The sequence below is a fragment of the Harpia harpyja genome, chromosome 14 (assembly GCF_026419915.1).
Source record: "Harpia harpyja isolate bHarHar1 chromosome 14, bHarHar1 primary haplotype, whole genome shotgun sequence".
Classification (NCBI taxonomy): Eukaryota; Metazoa; Chordata; class Aves; order Accipitriformes; family Accipitridae; genus Harpia; species Harpia harpyja.
The window spans coordinates 25,730,988-25,743,101 of NC_068953.1; the positions used below are offsets into that span (position 1 = coordinate 25,730,988).

Here is a 12,114-nt window from a genome sequence, read left to right on the forward strand (position 1 = left end):
CCAGCCCATTTACTGAGGAATTTGCACGGTTCTGAAATAAGAAAATCTGAATAAACCATCTCCTCCAGTTGGGGTGTGGGGCAGGGGGTAGGTGTTAATCTGTAGTGAAGTCCCCAGCTGGTACAGGAAAATAGGTAATGGCCTTTTGGGAAAAATAATGGAAAAACATTATTCTATTCATTAGCAGCTGCTCTAAAGTTACCAATGCAAAACAAAGTGCTCAGATACCATGGTGATGAGCATGTTGTAAAAACAAAGAAAGAGCGCCAGCTTATACAGTAAAAGGTTCTAACAGAACCATCCATCAAATGGGCACAGACATAGTTTGCCCAAAAAAAGCCACCAACACAACCCCAGTAAAGGCACCTCTCAGCACAGGACATGCCTAGCTAGGTCCTTTGGAGTGTCTTATCTGCCTTGTTGATCACAGTTTTGAACTTGCCTTTGGCCATTGCATTAGAACTTGGAAAAAAAAAAAAAAACAAACAAACAGTTTGAAGTTTGGAAACCAAGTTTTCCCAAGCTAGATGCGAGTATTAACTCTGCAGTTCTTTGCAAAAGCTGGTGTACTGACAGACACATACTTTCCCCTTCCCACCTACTTTCTCCTCCACCACTGTTCTGCGACACCTGGAGAGCCACGCACCTACCCAGGAGCACTTAATCTGAGAGATGCCACTTGCATCCAAAAGATTACCACTGGATTTGGTAAGTGAGAAATGCTGGAGGCCAAGATTAGCAGGGGAAGAGGCAATACACCATTTGGAGCCATTAATTACCATCTACCAAACAGGTCTTTTGCAACACTGGCTGGGCAACTGCATCCGAAGCCTAAATTTGCACACTGCACTATGGGTGAACACACCAAACCCTACTTTGAATTATTTAAAACTAGCATACAGCTGGCTTGGGTTATGTTTGTGTAAAATAGCCTACTCAAAACCTCAGATTGCTTCTCCTGTTGAGCTTATGTTCCCTCACTCATTGCTGTATTTAAATGAAATGGTTTCAAAGTAGGCACCTATATCACTTTGGAAAAAACATACACTTTAAAAGAAGTAATAAAACTGTCTCCTTTCTAGAGTGAAAAGGATCCTAATTGCCTTACGCTTACCAACACCTCCAAGATTTATGGTGCCAGTTGGATTCATCTCCCTCATATCCCATTAAGAGTGGCTATTTCCTGTCAAAGACACACTGAGCAGACCCTGTGCTCACGCTCTAACCAGCAGATAACGAGAATGGCAGCTCCCTTATTTACACTGCAGTCCTCCGGCAGTAACACTGTTTGCCTTCTTTACTGCAGCTGTGCATGTTGGGGTCAGCACTTCCAGAATTTTTATGTTCACTTGAAAGTGTCTTTCCTGGGCAGCAGGCTCTGGCATCTCATCCATTATATACAATGTTTTAAACTGTCTGTTAGGCTCCACACACCACCCCACCCCCCCCCCCCCCGGCTTCCTAACTGACTGCGTTTTGCAATTTATGAGCAGAAACTTAGATAGAGGGGATTCAGATCATTTAAGCGCAGTGAAGGAGGCCTCATTATTTGTTGTGCCTTTCCATCAATTTCTACCCTTGAAATTCTTACTTTGTATAGCATTGTCAGAGGCAATTATGGTGCATGTGTAAAGCCTGGATTCCACCACAGATCCTAAGATCTCACACTACAGTCCCTTCATAACCTGTAAGGCTTATTGATGGTTCCAATTTCCTTCCCAAATTTGGCCCCAAGACATTTTTTCCCCAAGTATATTGGGTTGTTTGGGGGGGGGGGGGCGGGGGGTGGTGTTGTTGTTTTGTGGGTTGTTTTGTTTTGGTTTTGCTTTTTTTTTTTTTAAAGGGAACAAATACCATATTTTCTTAACATCTTTAAAGATTTTAAACATATTCAAGACAGGATTTTTGTTGTCTGGCTTCTATGCAGAACAGCAAGACACTGATGGCAAGAGAGCTCCAGTAGTTTGCAATACCCAGCATCATCTCCATGCAGCTTTCCTCAGAGCTTTCACGATTCTGGCTTTTCATACTCCTTTGCAGCCTGCCAGTGGGACTGGTTTCTACTTCAGCAGGTAAACAGTTAATCATATGACATTTTTTTCCAAATGTTTTCTCATTTGGGCCATTAAAATTCACTTAAACTTTAAAACAGCTTCTAAGACTTTCCACATGAATGACATCAAACAGCGCAGTCTAAAGTTTTCCAGTATGTTACTTGACCCTCTCAAATGAAGGCGTTGTATGTTAGTCACATTCTAGACCTCAGGAATCTCTTAGACTGAGCATTTTTATTATTTTTTGTTTGTTTTAAAGTCTGCTTAAAACTTTTAATCTCCATTTCCCCATGCAATATTGGTAGATAGCAGTTATGCTTGCCACGTATTACTTAACCATTTCTACTATCTTGAAACAATTCCTGTGTTGTTTTCTGGTAAAAACAAATCTGAATGATGATTAAAAGACATCTTTGCATTTCTAGCATATAGTTACTGCACCTGCAAATCTTTCATTGTAAATCTGCATTATTTTCTTATATTTTTCAGTCGTTGCTTTCTCACTGAAGGAGTTACTAGACTGCCTTCCGCTACATTTTGGGCTTCTAAATCCAAAGTATTGAGAGAGAAAGTTATTCTACTTCCATAGGTAGCCCAGTGAAGGACTCCCTCAGTCCCTCAGTCTAATAGCATCCACTGCTTATTTATTTGTTATAGCAGTGATCAAACTGAAACCATACACTGGATACTTTTTCCAGTTATGCTATAGAAGAATTTTTCCTTAAGAAGTTTAGTTTATTTTATAAGGTTGAAAAAAATAAATCATTCAAGTTGGACATCACAAGACCTTAGGAATATTTACTCTCATAGATCCTAACTTGGCATACTACTTTTCTTCTATGATTTTTAGCCTAATGCCTGCATTCATACTATCACAGCCATATGAAACTTGAAATATCAACCCTGTGCTCACTCCAACTATTTATCATTTAATACACACAATATATAGCACATATAAATGTGAAAGATCTTAATAGCCTTCCAGCCCTTTGTACTGAAAATTAAGGAAAAAAAAAAAAAGAAAAACACACACCATACTTGCCATTTTTCCACTTAGCTATACTATCTTTAGATCTCTTCTGGCAAAGGAAGACTTGCCCACTTTTTAAAGCAATGGAGGATTTAAATTATGAGAGACTAATTTTTAAGCTCTCTACTGAAGTGAAAGAACAACACAGCTACATGGTGTTAGAGAAGATTAAGAAAGTAATATATTAAGCAAAACACTACACAGAGTCTCCATATTCAGTGTTATTAAGAGCAGCACAGAAGGATAAATTACACCATTTTACCCTGGAGATAGAGAAGGTGTGGGAGAGAAGGGCTGAACAAGGCTATTAACACACACATTTTCTCTATTTATTTCTACATTTCTCAACACAACACAGACCCACTGAGTAGTCTGAGTTTTGCCACAGTACCATAGAAAGGAATTACGCTCTGTACATATCAAGGAGTCCTGCGGAGCAGCATTTGCACAACATAACACTATATCAGAGCACTTATGTCAAAGTGTTAGTAAAGGAACAAATAAGTTTTGTTTCAATAGAGATAACGACAAAACATATCATCCCCAGTTCTTTCCCACCCAATTCTCCTTAGGACTTTTCAAGCAAGAACAGTAACCTCATTCACTTATGCCAGAATAAGTACAGAGAGTGTTGGTGCAGCCCATTTTGTTCATTTTTTCTTATTAAATTCTGACATATAAAGACCAAACCCAAACAAAATATGCACAATACTCCACAATGTCAGTCATTGAGGACCTGACTTCCCCTAGTAAGCATCTATATCTAAATATGGTGAAATGTTAAACAATCGATCAACATCGCCAACACGTCAACTGCCTGAAGAAAGGACTTCCTTCCATTTTCATGTGAAACCCCCCCCCCCCCCCGCAACTGAAATTTGGGGTAAAGGCATTCTGAGGTTGATCCTTTGCAGAACAAACTTTCAAGATATCAGACACTTCAAATTAACTAAATTTGAATATTCCTATAAACATTTCAAAACAAGCCTTCTAAACATAGCCCTGACAGCAGTGCTAGGATTATAATTCTAACAGCATCTGGAGATGCTGATCAATTCCTAAAACAAACAGCCCTGGCACTGTCTTTGCATCCCTGCAAGCAGTAAGTATTCGTCTCTTAGCACAGCCTCAGTATTACACCATTTCTTGTCAGTCCTGAAGGGATTGCTCTAATATACTCAACACTATTTGTGTGGCACGTACATGAGTACAGAGCACTAATGCAGACTTCCAGGTAATTTGATCTGTGCCTTTAATTGTCTTGTTTTCACTAGACAGTTGCAAATGTCTGACTAGTAATATAATGTCTAATTTATTCATATCAACTTTACTGAATACCACAACTCTACTGATGTGTCACTCTGGAGGATCCATGGCTCCATTAGCCCAAGGTACTTTTCAACTGTCTATTTACTGCACCAATGTTAAAAAAAAAAAAAAAAAAAGAGAGAGAAAGAAAAAAAAAAAACAACCAGAAGAAAAAAACCCTAACAAATCCAAGAGCTCTCAAGAGACAGATTAATGAGACTGAACTTAACATCAGTTGTAGACCATACAGTAAAGGCCTCCCCTCAAGTGATTGCTGTAATTTCTTCAAGGAGAGTATAAATAGCATTTGAATCTATTTAAAATAAGGTTAATTCAACCAGAATGTCTGACTACAATTTCTTTCCCTTCCCTTAGCAATTTAAAAAAATACCCCAAACTCTGAAATGCATCAAAAGTTTTGAAGATCAGTTGGTTCAAGACATTTGTTCATGTCTCAGTTTACAAAGGAAGACTTTGCATCATTTGCACTAGTATGGTAATATTATAAGGGCATATTAATGTTGCCTTTAAAATTCTCAATACTTGAATATCACAGCCCTTTCAAATTACATAAAGAACAACTTGGCATGAAATTAATGTGGATGTGGGGTTTTGGTTATTTTTAACAAGTATTTTAAGCACTTTTTTCTCTCCTACCATGCAGCAAGAACTAAGAACATTTCAGTCAAAGTTTAAAAAAGCCATCTGACTGAAAATTGGAAGTGGTTAACATTCCAATGCAATTTTAACTGCCACGTGAATATCTAATTGGGCAATCTCTTGCCTTAATGGACTGTTTCAAAGTGCTCTGTCCTCAAAGCTAATGACTGATTCAGTACTGCATCAGCCCACTTTTACAGTAGGACTAACTCAGATTACAGTTCTTAGCATTTTTAATTCTTACAATCTTTTAATGAGTTCCTTTAGAAAGTTTAACCATTTACCAGTTTCCTATAAGTAGATATTTCTCACATATTACCGGGGGGGTGGGGGGGTGGGGGGGTAGTGTTTTAAGACCCTGTTAAAGCATTAGGTGTTATGAAAGCCAAATAACATTTAGGTAAAACAATTTCTCCCCACCACCACTTTTTTTTTTTTAAAGTACTCAGGCAGGTGACTGCTAGTTAAATACCACAAAAAATGGTCATGATACTACACAAACTGTAGCATACCCCATAAATTTCACTGCATTGTAATATGCAAAAGTGATGGGTATATTTTAAATTTCACATAATCCCGTTATATAGCAACACAGAATACAAACAACTGTATAATTTCCAAAGACAGGCTCCTGGCATATAAAAAAAAGTTATCTCCTTACTAATAAATTAAACAAATTTCATTATGAAACAAAAAAGAGATTGCTTTCTGCCAAGATTAGGCATAAATTTATGAGCTCAGAGTAACGAAAAAAATGGTATCCATTCAGAAGGAAGGTCTTTGCACACACAAGATACCTCCATTCTTTTTCATTATCAGCCTTCTGTTCTGGTCTCCTCATGAAGATCTGCAGTTTCTTGCCATCTTTGGTTCACAAATGCACCTTGCTTTTATAAATAAGGAATACACATGGACTCAATTGATGTCAGTGAGAGTTCATCACCTAGCTTTGAATCTGACCCATTGATATTTTTGAAGAATACCAAGCACAGTGGACACATCCAGCAGTCCTTCACATCTAAAGTAGCACGTTGTTGGGGGAAGGCAGTCAGTAGGTCAGCTAAGGTCAGTAATGACCTTTAAATGAAGGCTACAGGGAAGAGAGAACCAGTACCAGGATTTGGGTTGGCTAGAGGCACACAAGAACCTAAATAACTGCTCAGTAACCACACCTAAGCATTCAGCATTAACACAAGATCATTCTGTTCATTGCTTTGCTGAACCAGATCTATAGTCTGCCTGTCATGCTAAAAATGTGTAGAGACGCCTGTGAATATACACAGGTTAAGATCAAACCGTGTATTCTCTACAGATTCAAACTTAATTATCTTCTATAGAAGTGTTGTGGTCCAAAACAAATGAGAAAGAACATTAATTTTTCTTAATGGCTTTGTCATGACTCTAGAAAAAGCTTCGTCTCTCATAAAGACATTTCATATTCTATTAAGTGACCCAGCCTATTCATGACATACATTTAAAAATTTATTAAATGCTGCCAACAGTAGTGCAATAGAAGGTAAAAGGAGAAAGACTGACAGTTAGCGCAAGTCTAACCAGATTGAAAACACTACAAGATTTAGTCTGTGCTGAAGTTTAAGAGGGAGTACAAAGCTTTGTTTTCTTAAAAGGGTTTTTAATTGTCGTTTGTCTTCTGGGTTTAGGAATTGGGGTCAAAAGTGGAATTATCTGTTTGTTCTGAGCCATAACAGTGTATTCTTGCTTAAACTTTTCCTGGGGAATACTGAATAAAGTTCACTTAAAAACAACCTTTGTTATATTCACTTAGATACTCTCATACCTGCACCAAAACAAGTTTTGTGTTTCTTACATATCTGCCAGCTTCACCTGAACTCAGGCTACGCCTGCTGGTTCCAACATCACAAACCCAGATCAATGGCAGCAGAGCCCATGAAAAGAGATGCCGTCATGAACAAGTTAATAGGCATGGACAAAGCATCTGCAAGCAACATATACCCCAAGCTTCAGTGGTTTGCTTTTTGTTTGCACTAGTACTTGTATTTTTACTATGTGGCAAAAATATCTAGAGGCATTGGTTGGAGGGTTTTTAATCTATGATTTGTTTAACTTCAAAACAATAAATAAAAAATAAAAATCAATTAGAGCAGCCAGAAAGAGAGCAAGCTGCTTTTGTTGGCTGCAAATGAAGGAGTCTAATATATCCTTTCATAAACAAACCTCCTCTGTACTAAGGTTTCTTGTAAGAACAGGCAAGCTTCAAAAGAGGTTCAGAGGTTTGGTTTAAGATAGGAACCCAGAAGTTCAGAAAATTCGGTTGTCTGCAAAGCAGAGCTGGAAGTCTCCAGAGAACAGCTTGAGTAAGACTTTCTGGTACTTACCATGTTTGGTCAAGCATGACTAGTACTGTAAAAACAACCTCTCAGGGTGCTTTTCAGGAAACTAGACATTTTCTGCTGAACCAGCCAGAAGCCATTAATTTCAATACACAAAATGATGAAAAGAGAAGTTGGCTGCCCTCAAAGGTAAACAGGGGTCAAGGTGGAGCTTGGCAAGCAGCTATTTTTTAGTTAAAGCAGCACCCTAAAAAAAAAAAAAAAAAGTTGTTTCATGCAAAACTGCTCAAATTAAAAGAAATAATTTACATAAAGAGTTTATAAACTATTCTGTTCATCTTCCAGGAATAATCCAGTAGATGAGTTTATTGGCAGGAACATTAGCAGATCAGAACACTTTTAGGGAAAACCAAAAAATATTATTTGTATGTCTAATAAAAATGAAACCATAATATTCAGTTTCAATCTGACCAACTAACTGTATATATATATATGTCCAAATAAGAGACCTACAAGTCTCTGTAGATTTTATTTGGCATGAAACAAATTGCAAGTTATCCACTGTCAGCAAGGAGAAGATGAGGTTAAAACTCAGTAAATAAGTCATTTCCTGCAGATTCTTCTCTGGATGTTGGTAAGCTTACCTGAATTGGTTTGCTATTCCTTGAGCCACAGTGCTACATCTTTTGCAACTGTAACAGCCTCCGTGTTTAGACACTCAGAAGAGGGGCTGGGTATACATATTGCAATGGAAAAGCAACAAACAACATCTTCTTTCAAACATACATTTATGATGTTACAGGTAAACAAGAGCTTTGACTGACAAACCTCCTTCACAGACCTCAATTAGTAATCCACTGAATCAGTACAGGTGCTCAAAACTAGCATTTGCAGGCCACCGGCTTTTGAATGTATAGATGGAGTTAATAAAACTACCAGGACTGGGGCAATGAGAACAGTTTTCCTCCTCTTTCCTTCCCACCCTCCAGACAATCCCATTTTAATTGCTGCCTAACCCTACATACATCTTTGCTCCTCTCCCAGTGCTCTTAGTTTTTTCTTTTCCAGTCCTTTTTAGCCCCAAGGCAAGACAGAGAAGGCGAGGACTGTCAGAGAAAGGGAAGCAAGAGTGGGAAGGAATGCCCTTGCCCTGCAGCCTGGGACTGAGCAAAACAGGTTTTCAGAAATTCCCTGCTTTCTCATCTCAGGCAATGCCAGAGCAAATAGCTAGGGAAAGCAGTCACCTGAACCCACGGCCAGACAGCCCCTTACACACCCCACCGGCCTCTGCTTGCCAGTAGATGTGATAAAACATGTTCCTAGCTCTAAGGGATCCCCAACTGTCAAATTTTACACATCGGCCTTCCAAAAAAATGAGATGTAAACAATTACAGGTGTTACTCATTATACAGTCCTAAGAATCAGCTGCTTATGATGCCACTGGCTTGCTGATAAACACAGCAAGGGGGCTGGAGGTGGATTTTAATTGCCTCACCCAAAAGATACCTATCTACCACCTTTATGGAGCACAGGCTGATCAGAGGAATCTGTCTATACCTATGGCCCACAGAAGCTTTAGAATGATGCAAATCAAAATGTCCTTGCCTTAGAAAAACATTAAAAATAGATACTTTGCTTGCACTTAGAAATAAGAGGCATGTTTTGACCCAGACAAGCCCAGGCTAGATTGCCCCTGACCTTGACTAATCTTTTCTTGGCATGTTTTTTGTGTGCATCATCTCCCTAGAGCACAGCCCATAAAGAACTTCCAGTTGCTAATGCAGCTCTTCTTTCCCAAACATGCCCAGATGAAGAGCTGGAATCTAGATTTTCCATGAAACTTATTGTCAGAAGGCCTTTAAGGGCAAGGGAAGCTAGAGAATTGAAGCCAAGATATTTAGAGGAAAAGTCAGGGGAGCAAAGAGAAGAGGGTAAAATTGAAAGATATGGGTGCTAAAGGAGAATGGGTAAGTTCCCAGAAGGGAGACTAGACAAGAAAAAGAGTGGTAATGCTAAGAAGAATAGGAAAGAAAACAAGAAAGCAACAGTATAGGAATCACCTCCCAGGAGACGCCCTGCATCCTAGGAGTAAGTCAATAAGAGTTTCTCCTGGAAAAAAGGGTGCTGTGGCTCCATCATGCAGCAATATTTGCTTCTGGCTCTGCACCTTCCTGACCTACCCTACAAGAGCACCTGGAATCATTGGTTGGAAGGGCTCTATAAGTATTTCAGCCCTTGGTATTTATCATTTAGTCTTTTTTTGCAAAATCTAAATCTATTAGATGTGACTGAACATGTATCCCTTAAACTGTCACAGTGACGTGTGCCCAAAGAAGTGCCTGTCACACAACAGGACGCAGCAGCATTTAGGTCACTCAGGTCAGTCAATCAACAAGGAAGAAGTAGATACACAAGTCCTCTAGTGCCATCAGAAGGGTGTAATAAGCTGCCCTAGCCAAAAACCCTCATCCTATAGTTCATCAGATAAGTTAATTCTCATTCATACAGCAGCTTTTATCCTATGATCCCAAAACCATTTTATAGGCCATACATCCAGCATCATTTACTGTCCTGGTTTCAGCTGGGATAGAGTTAACTGTCTTCCTAGTAGCTGGTACAGTGCTATGTTTTGAGTTCAGTATGAGAAGAATGTTGATAACACTGACGTCTTCAGTTGCTGCTCAGTAGTGTTTAGACTAAAGTCAAGGATTTTTCAGCTTCTCATGCCCAGCCAGCGAGAAAGCTGGAGGGGCACAAGAAGTTGGCACAGGACACAGCCAGGGCACCTGACCCAAACTGGCCAACGGGGTATTCCGTACCATGTGACGTCCCATCCAGTATAGGAACTGGGAAGTGGGGGCAGGGATTCGCTGCTCGGGGGACTGGCTGGGTGTCGGTCGGCGGGTGGTGAGCAATTGCACTGCGCATCATTTGTACATTCCAATCCTTTTATTATTACTGTTGTCATTTTATTAGTGTTATCATTACCATTATTAGCTTCTTCTTTTCTGTTCTATTAAACCATTCTTATCTCAACCCACGGGTTTTGCTTCTTTTCCCGATTTTCTCCCCCATCCCACTGGGTGGGGGGGGGAGTGAGTGAGCAGCTGCGTGGTGTTTAGTTGCTGGCTGGGGTTAAACCACGACATTTACATATTCATACATACTCTCCAATGGATGCAGCCACACCAAAGTCAGAAGTGATATTCCATTTTCACCAAGAGGTGAAGATGTGAGGCATTTTCTTAAGTCAGATTCCCTCTGCTAATCAGAGAAATACTACATGCTAAATGATAGAAATTTTCTTATACTGGAATAAGATCCTAATTATTGCTTAATTTTGCCAGTTCCTATGAATCACCAGGAAAAGATTAAAGCAAAAGTAAATACTGGTTCCTTGTCCTATTTACAGTAATCATCTCAAACAATAAAGTAACTTGAGTCGCTCACATTATTTAAAAGGTATATATGGTTATATTTTTCTCATTAAGTTTGCAGAGAACTCCCTGCAAACAAGTGTTAGTCTGAAGAACTGCTGAAGTCTAAGCAGCAGCTGTGCCCATCCTACCAATACAATGCAATTTTTTCTGAAAATTCATATGCAAGCTGTTCCCAGTGCTAGGCATGAGTAGGGTGGCAGTGGAGAGCTAAAAGTATTTCAGAGAAACAGCAGACTAAGCCTTACATAGATCAACGGCCTTACATTTATCAGCAGCTAAAGATTTTCACAGTGGTAAATAAGTGAAAAACTCCACCACCCCCCACTCCTCCTTCAAAACACGCTTCTCTTGATGAAAACTGGCTACTAAATTAGTTTTCCAGGAGAATCTAAGTATCTAGAGCAAAAAACACTATACTACATCCTTCTGGCATTCCTTTCATCCCAGAGGATACTACACATATCATTTAAATCAAATACTTAAGTGTTTTCACTTTTTTAAATGTCCAGATGTTTGAGTGCTACTATCACTGGTTAGAAGAAAACAGAGCCAGAGAAGCAGGATGAATAGCATGAGGATGAGTGGGCACCATTTCAAAAAGTCTGTGCTTTAAATCTGTTAGTATTCAAGAGGTTTAAGTACCATGATGCTCAATTCACTTTATCACAATAACTTCAATAGCCTGTTCTGCCACTAAGTCAGATAAACAAGGGCATGAGCATTTTAGTTACAAAAGCTTGCACAGCTACACCACCACTTGTTAATTATAGGTGTGCGATTTTATGGAAATAAAGATTTCTTTAAACTGAAAGCCCAGATATTTCTTCCTTTAGCCTGGCTACTTTCATTTTCTGTAATTAAAATAAGTCACACTATTTCCTCATAAAAATTTTCATTTACAATACTACCTTGCAAAGAGATACCTAAGTCATACAGGTACTGGCCTTTGAAACAAAAACCTCCGTTCAAGTGAAAGAAAAGCAAAACAGTTCACACACAAATACACTTGACAGTAGAAGTCTTTCAAGAAACACTGAAATTACAAATACAAAAAGGCATTTTGGTGTAATCTCACTATCTGCCTGATCTGAACAACACAAAGAAAGCAGAAAGTTAAAGTTCAAATCTGGCTTAAAGTCTAAATAATAAGAATTCTTTGACATCCTTCATTATAAAGAAACTCAAAGCTCTTTACTGTTTTTCCCATATAAAATCCATTTCACCCTTTGCCTAGAAGCAACCAACTCTCCAATGGAATGTGGCAGCTTGTAATAGCAAGTAACAATACTGGGGCAAAGACTGAATGCCAT

General features: G+C 39.0%; 1 long non-coding RNA gene across 1 annotated transcript; it reads left to right on the plus strand.

Moving 5' to 3' along the window:
* Window positions 1–2,014: 2,014 nt before the first annotated feature.
* On the plus strand, window positions 2,015–7,218 carry LOC128150822 (uncharacterized). The gene is made up of 2 exons (XR_008238203.1): window positions 2,015–2,072; window positions 6,892–7,218. It is a non-coding gene; the product is annotated as an uncharacterized LOC128150822 (long non-coding RNA).
* The last annotated feature ends 4,896 nt before the right edge of the window (window positions 7,219–12,114 follow it).